We start from the raw sequence: 7898 nt of genomic DNA on the forward strand, positions 1-7898 counted from the left end.
CTTTCCATTTCTGAAGCCACTCTCATTACCTCCTCCCACTGACCTTGGGATGGATGACTCAATTATGAGTTCTTGTCCCTTCGGCAGATGGGAAGGTTGTGCCCTGAGAAGTTTGGCCATGGCCTTCTCCCTCTGCCTCTGCCTCCTCCCTCTGATTGTCTTTGCCTGCTCTTACCAAATATGTGTGTGATAGCCCCGCACCCTCACAGAGAGGAGTGGGTCCTGCCACCCTTCCAGAGAAAGCAGGCTGGCACCCTGAAGCCCCAGTCCACGCTCAAGAGCAGCACATTAATCAAGGACTGGCATCTCTGGGTCACCTACGGGACAGCCGAGTGGCCCTCCTGTCCTTCTGGCATCCACCACTTCCTGGGCCCAGCCTGTAACTCAGCACCTCCAAACCCTGGGCCCTTCGCCGAAAGGCCCTGTCAACATTTCCATTATAGACTTCTCTTCTGAGAGTTTACAGGTTAACCGGGAAAATGAAATGAGCCCAGGCGGAAAGTTGCCTTACAAGGGAGCAGATCTGGGCCGAGCGCGCAAGGCGGTGGCGCTCTCGCAGAGAGCCGGCGTTGAAAAGGCGGCCGATTTAATGTCTGCATTAAAAACGGATTTGTGTGGAACGCAGTGCTTCTTTTAATTGCTTCAAATAAATATCCTGGGTAATTTTAAGAAAGACTGCTGCAGTAGCTTTCCGAGCAGCACGAGCCATATATTATGAGGAAGTGCTTTGGGGCATTGTTTGCTGAGAAAGGCGTTACATAAATTGAAACTCCTTTTGCTCAGAGCCAGTCCTAGAAGTTCACGCAGGGAGAAACATTTCTCACCGTGCACAAACTGTGAATTGTATATAAAATTAAATTTCCTGATTAAAATCTGCATTGTTGGCCCTCCTGCTGACTGCCACCATTTTGCTGAAATAAGATACTATTTGTGGTAATGGCAGCGCGGGAAACCTGTTATCATTGACTGTAAACTGGCCTCACTCCTACGGCTTAAAAAATCTGGAGAGCTTTATTGTGCAAACATTGCATTTTCCGTACAAATATTACGGAGCAGAGCTTTACCACCGATTCCTCCGCTGGGGTGCACGCGAATTACCATCCGACCCATCGGCCCCAAGTTTCCGCACACCCAATCCTGGGCCGCAGGTGGGGTTCGGCAAGGTGCAAGATGTCAGCAGGAGAAGGAGCCGAGCCCGTATAACCATCTGCTGTTTCATTTAAAAAATGTTTTGCTTCACGAGGGCATTATTATTTGAGAGATGAAGGAAGATAAAAGGAAAAGATGAGGCCTAGGAAGAATTCAAATTCAACATCCCACCCTACCCCTGCTCGGTGCGTGCCCCAGGAAACCGCCAGCATGCCCCCACTGCCTCTCCCCAGACCGCCAACCTCCACGCCCTGGGTCTGAGAATCTGCCTTATGAAAGTCAGTTAGAACGTTGCCCAGCAGTGCTGACAGAGGCCAAGCTAATAACTTCGCTTGACAAATGCAGAATCTGAAACCAAAACAATGACTTTTTTTTTTCCTAAGAAGATCTGTGTTCAGAATTAGAACCCCAAGGGCTGGCTTTTTCATCTTTCATTTTCCCCAGCTTTGAGTTTACAAGTGAACGCTCTCTCCAAAAGTCAACATCAGCCAGGCACACATAAATATTTTTTATTGCCTCTTAACCATTAGAATAGATTGTCCCTCTCTTTCATTTCGTAAATCACTTTGTTGCTTGGGTGATACAAAATTGCTTTGGCTTACAAAGAAAGATGGGGCGGGGAAAGGTTTCACAAAATGATTGATCCATAGCGGTAGATCTCCTATTTTAACAAATAAAATAAACCCAAATGAACCAACTTCTTAAGGCACAAACTAGTCTGAATTTAGTAAGTTTCACCAAATCTCTTTCCAGAAAAGAGCACTAAGGTTACAGGCAAAGCTAGTGCTAGAGTCGAATAAACTAAGCCACGTGCTTTGAGGGAGTAAATGCAAGGTCCATGGCTCCAGGTGGGTGGGTACTCGAGACCTGAAGTTCAAAAGCATAGACTTCCTGGAAGGCACTTGGGTAGAATGGGTAGATCACGCTCAAGTCACATCGCATCACATCACATAGGGCTCAGAGTGTCCTCTTGTGCTTTCTTTGCCCTCAAAGCCGGTGCTGGGTATTCATATGCATTAACTAAGCTCTCTCACCTGGGGGAGATATGGGGGGGCAGAAACAGGAAGTGCCCAGTGGGGTACCTGACCCAATCCCCTGTGTGTTGCCTTGCCTATGCAACAGAATGTGGGGAAGCTACTATTACGCCGACTTCTGTTTCAACTGCATAATAACTAAATAAATTAAAATACTTTACAAATCCATGAATTAGCTATTTTTGAAAATTATTCCACTGGTTTTCTTTTCTCCCTCTAGACTTCTCTTGTAATGCCCAGTCTTCCGTGGTTTCCGCTACTCTGACTAGCCCTAACCAGAGTTTCTTACATGGACCTAGTGTGGATGTGGAGTGAGGAGCCCGTGGGGAAAGTCATCTGTTTTCCCTTTTTCTCATATTACTTACCATCCATATACATGCCTACTATTTAAAAAAACGATCATGGGGCACCTGGGTGGCTCAGTGGGTTAAGCCTCTGCCTTCGGCTCAGGTCATGATCTCAGGGTCCTGGGATCGAGCCCCGCATCGGGTTCTCTGCTCGGCAGTGAGCCCGCTTCCCCCTCTCTCTGCCTGCCTCTCTGTCTACTTGTGCTCTCTCTCTCTCTCTCTGTCAAATAAATAAATAAATAAAATCTTTAAAAAAAATAAAAAAATAAAAATAAAAAAACGATCATAAAATCAGTTACGATATTACATTAATCCGTTTGATAATATGTCCTAAACTTACCAGGTGCTAGGACCTAGATCATTAATCCTCTTTTACTCAAGAGTTCTGCCAGCCTGAGGAATCCATCAGAAGTCCCAGCTTTACTGTCTTTTGAACTAAGATTTGAAGACACTAAGAGAATCTACAACAGGGACTTGAGCAGGAGGGCACCTCCTCCCAACTTCACTTCTCTCCTTTGCCTTAACTCCTGCCTTTTTCCAGTTCACTAAACATCCCAGCCCTCGCCCTGTTCCCCCTAGGGCTCTGCTGCCCAAGGAATTTCTTCCCATGGCTCTGTTATCTCCTCTAGTCTTAAGGATGGAATACTTGATCTCCCCTTGCCTCTGCCCCAACTTTACCCACATTTTTACCCTAGGCTTTCACTGATTCTTTAAAGTCATCAGTTGTTTCTGTAAAAAAGTCATCTACAATATTCCCCTGACTTTCCACAACTTGCAGAAGGAAGACATAATGCTTGTCCCTCTCTAGGACACCAAAAGTCAGTGCCAGAATGGACATTCAAACATGAGTCAAGATGTAATAGGCTGGGCAAGCCAACCATGCCTTGCTCAAGTGCTCTGTCAAGCACAGCCAAAGGGTGGGCAAAGTTTGGTAACATGGCAGGAGGGGGAAGGGCTGGGTGAGGACGAGCTCCAGGGGCCAGTGTTACTGTCATTTCCCCTCCCCCACAAGGCCCTAAAGCCCAGGCTTATACTAACCGGCTAGACAGTGAGGTCCTGCCCGCCTTGGACATTACTGGTGGAATCCCTAAAAGGAATGGAGATCTCTGGCTGGTCTCCATCTCAAGGAAGAGGTGGGTTCTCATTAGGTGTCTACAATTCTGATGTTTGGCCATCACCTAGTTCTCTTCCCTATGAATCCCCCAAAGAGAAAGGCCAAGCCCCATCTCTCCATAAACCTACTCTTCCCTGTCACAGATCACAGAGGCACCAGATTTACTAGACAAATAGCCATGGTGGTATCACTCCTCCTCGGACAAGGGGGAGTTGAAATGCCATCATTCACCAGTGAGAAGAGGATCCAATGGGTATGGCACAACCACACTCACCTCCCTCCTTTCCTCTTCATTCCCTTCCCTCACTATCTTCCTCCTGGTATGGAGTGTCCTCTTTCTAGCTTCCTTCTACTCCTCATCCCCTTCCTGAGTTCTAGCTCTTTCTTTTGTGTTGGCTGACACCAGAGGGCAACATAATCTCACCTACTTGTCACTTCTTTCATCTCGCCAGTAGAGGGAAGAGTTTGAGATAACCTACAAGAAGTAGAAGGTAATGTGGAAATGATTTTGAAATACAGAATTAGCGAGTGCACTAGGACAGCTCTCTCAAAGGCATCCCGTGCCAAGGCATTCTGTTCCCGTTGGTAAAGAATCTGTTATAAAACTGTTTAAATGCATATTAACTCACCAGAGCATGACACTGGCAAAATGTCCCTCCAGGCTGTATTTTGCAAAGAGACAACTTTCAAGTGATGGGAGACCTGAGCGTAAACTAACAGAAGTCACCCATTAGTCAAGGTAACACTGCCACTCCATCCCTTACCCACCACTTAGTCTTTTAAGAGCTGGCTTTTTTGTTTAGTAAGGCATTTAGCCCTCAATGTCTTGTTTTGAGTACCCATCATCTTCTCCCTCTAGGTGCTTGCAAGGTGCATATGGCTTATTTGGGCAAGTCAGGCTGAGTCAGCCAGAAGGACTGATTATGAACCAAGCAGCAGAGCCCTGGGGGCAATAAGTAACCCCCAGCCGCAGCCTCTGTCCAACTTGGAAGTCCACGCGAGGGCATGTTCCACCACACCCTGCCCATCCCGCCACCCATATTGAGGAAATTAGAGAAGGTTCCCCTTGAAAAATATTGGGAAGGAAGGGATTCAGAAAGTAAATTTGTGCCACTGAGCTGACCATTTACCAAGTCATCATCCCGACCAGGTTAACACCAGTTCCTTTAAAAAGTAGACAACGTGGAGTTAAGGGATCTGCTCAACCATCGCAACGTGCTCGATTGTTTGAATCTAATTACTTGGCCTGGGTATTTTCTGCTTGGTGTCCCCAGCCTTTGAACAGTTTCCAAAGGCAGAGCTTTATAGAAAGGGTCTTTGAAAACCCTAAGGGTCTGCGATTCTGTCGTTCTTTAGGTGGATTTTTTATCCAAGTGGCCGAATTTATCCTTTGCCTTCATTTCTTCATCAACACTCTTTGTTTGGTCAATGATCTTAAGTAAGAGTTCTCATCCTGGGGCGCCTGGGTGGCTCAGTGCATTAAAGCCTCTGCCTTCAGCTCAGGTCATGATCTCAGGGTCCTGGGATCGAGCCCCACATCGGGCTCTCTGCTCAGCGGCGGGCCGGCTTCCTCCTCTCTCTCTCTGCCTGCCTCTCTGCCTACTTGTGATTTCAGTCTGTCGAATAAATAAATAAAATCTTTAAAAAAAAAAAAAAAGAGTTCTCATCCTGAGATCCAGAAGTGGACTTGAGCAATTCTGTGAATCTCTGGAAATTGTGGGCACAAATTCTATGTGTATGTACATTTACATGACTTTAATCAGATTCTTAAAGGGCTCCAAGACCTACGTCTTGTCCCTGTGCATTCATGATGTTCTCTGGACCAGGGCTTCCCCAGTCAACATGAAAGAACAGATTACAAGGTGTGTGCCTGGGTCTCTATAGCCGGACGGGACCAGGAATGGCTGGAACTTCTAAGCTGGTCATCTCCTGCCAAGAGCTTCCCAGTTGCTATAAAAATATTACTTTCTCTGTGTACCACAGTGTATAACAGGTTAGGAAGCACTGCACACTCTTCACTTTTTTTTTTTTTTTTTTAAGTAAGCTTCACGCCCAACATGGGGCTTGAACTCATGACCCTGAGATCAGGAATTGCATGCGCCACTGACTGAGCCAGCCAGGCGCCCCTAAGCTCTTTCTTCACTTTTATCCCATCCACCATCTTTGCTTTCTGCATCTCTTTCCTCATCTCCATGGCCTTAATCTTCCAGAAAGTAGCGTGGCGTGGATTTGGCCACCTGTGGTACAATCAGTCGGCATTTGCGTACTCTGACAGGAAAGAAAATGCTGTTGTACTCTTCCCTTCCAGAAATGCCCCCTGCTTCCCACATCTGGGAATTTGCCTTGCCGGCCACACAGTAGTAAATGAGACCAGCTCATACCCCCTTTCCTGGTCGATTCCTTTTGCTGATTCCTTGCATCTGTCCCTTTCCTGTAGTAGCTCCTGTCCAAAAGAAGTGTCTAGAAGAATCTCTATGCTAGATAAATGGCTCCCAGTTTCATTCCAAACATTCCTTAAAAACACTTTCATGCATTCTTTCCAACCAAGAAAGACATTAAAATCTTACATAGAATCCGTGTAGAACCAAATTCAAGCTCAGACATAACAAACAGGGCAAGCAAATTCTCTTGAATGCTGGCTAACACAGAGCACCCTAAAAACAGTTACCTTCCCAGCCCTCCCCTGCCCGAACCCCAAAACACACACAAGTTCTTATAGTCCTTGACCAGACAGGCCATCTGGGATCAGTCTCATCACCTGATGCTCAGATCACATCATTTTCCTAGCAACAACTTTATAATTTTGGTAAACTAAGAAGTATTCCAACCACTTGGTTTGTTTATTTGCTTGTTTTTTGTAATCTCTACACCCAGCATGGGGTTCAAACTCACGACCCCAAGAACAGGAGTCACAGGCTCTTCAGACCAAGCCAGCGGGGTGCCCCAGTATGCCACCCACTGAGAATTAATTTATGGTTCAGATTTTTGTAGGAAGGACTACAACAAAATGTTGACAATTGTCTGCTATAATTCAACTGTCCATTTCAAAGTCCTGAAGACCTAATTAAATATTTTTCTAGCCCACACTGCATTTCTATTAGAGAAGAAAGCTATCTTTCTGCCTTTTACCAGTCATCCAATCTGACCAAGATGTCAACACCCTTCCTAACATCTTCAAAACTTCCTTCCTTCGGACCTGAACCAGCTTCTCCTAGACACATTCCTGACCCCTAACTTCTTCGTCAATACACTGTTTCAAAAATACCTTCTCCTAAGGAAAAGAAATGGCTGTTAAACCATAAGGAACTAGAAGCACGTATTTCTTAAATATATAACTACAACGTTACTAACTAGGGGTGATGTGGCACGCAATTAGGAACAGAAGGTCAAGGACGTGGGTGTTGCTCTCCTTTCAGGACGGCACTGGGAGGGTCTGCTAAACCTGTCCCTGTCGCAAAGCCCCCAGGTCCGCAGATTTCATTTTGCTGTCCAAGAAAAACCACAGACCCACAAAGAAGTCTTTCCTAGAAACCTACCACCACTAACTCTGAAATAACACATTAATTCTTCTTAGACTATTTCCAGCTGTAGTTAGAAAGGTCTCCCATCTGGGTGCTCCTGGAAAGCATTACTGTCAGCCTTACAGGGCGTTGCTGAAGAATATTTATACGAGATGAGCTACTTCCTTCTTAATGAAACTGACAACCAGACTGAATTCAGGATCACTTTACTTGAAGGATATAATCTCTGGCAAATCCTTTAAGAAAGCCATCCTATCACTTTTCCCTGTATTTTAGAAGTGGGATGTATTTGAAAAAAATGCCTGAAAATCACTAGCCGTCATTTTAAAACCGACTTTTTCAGCCAATATCTGGAGTTAGAAAAATCTATGCCATGGGCTCCCCAAAATAAAATACACATAGACAATATTACATTTGCTTTTTTTTTTAGAATAAAATAATGTAGATTTGCAAGTTGCAAAAAAATTAAATATTGTTTTTAAAACGTTTGCTGAGTTGACAGAAAATGAAATGCTCCACTCCCATCTGTATCCATTACAACAGAGGATTTACTGGTTATTATTCACTAACCTTAAGTGTGCTCCAGCTTTTGAAGGGAGAGATGAACACAGCTGGGAGTGGGGACATACTGCAGACATTTGCAGGGTGATTATAAATAAATGAAACATTAAGTACACCTCAAAATCAGCCTCTTACTCCCATCATATACAATGTAGATCATGCTGATTTTACT

This window comes from Lontra canadensis, unplaced genomic scaffold (genome assembly GCF_010015895.1).
Source record: "Lontra canadensis isolate GAN:19392208 unplaced genomic scaffold, GSC_riverotter_1.0 scaffold334, whole genome shotgun sequence".
Classification (NCBI taxonomy): Eukaryota; Metazoa; Chordata; class Mammalia; order Carnivora; family Mustelidae; genus Lontra; species Lontra canadensis.